We start from the raw sequence: 539 nt of genomic DNA, 5'->3' as shown, positions 1-539 counted from the left end.
TGCTAGCCAATCAAAGCTTATTATGAGATAAGGCACGAAAAAAGCTCGTTAAGGCGTGCAAGAACTTTTTACATCGTACTGCTTACTATCATTGTAATGAGCTGTATGCGTCGTCTACAATATGCGAAGTAAGCTTGGTTTAAGAAGTAAGAGTAAGAAATTATCCAATCACAGTCGAATGTGAGAAGAATAATTGACTGTGACTGGTCAATTTCTTACTTCTTATGCGGGGTCTACAATAGAAGTCGTAGCAGTCGTAGGGTCCTAAGTTGTATAAAATTGACCAATCATAGTCGATTAGTCTTCTCATATTCTACTGTGAATGGTTAATTTTCTACGACTTAAGACTCTACGACTGCTACGTCTTCTATTGTAGACCCCGCTTTACTCCGTGTATTGTAGACGACGCATAATACGGGGTCTACAATAGAAGTCGTAGTGGCCGTAGAGATCTTAAGTCGTAAAGAATTAATCAATCGCAATCGAATATGAGAAGAATAATCGACTATGATTGGTCAATTTTCTACGACTTAAGACCC

This window comes from Trachymyrmex cornetzi, unplaced genomic scaffold (genome assembly GCF_001594075.2).
Source record: "Trachymyrmex cornetzi isolate Tcor2-1 unplaced genomic scaffold, Tcor1.1 scaffold1540, whole genome shotgun sequence".
NCBI lineage: Eukaryota > Metazoa > Arthropoda > Insecta > Hymenoptera > Formicidae > Trachymyrmex > Trachymyrmex cornetzi.
The sequence above is the reverse complement of the archived record's forward strand: the minus strand, read 5'-3'. Positions refer to the sequence as shown.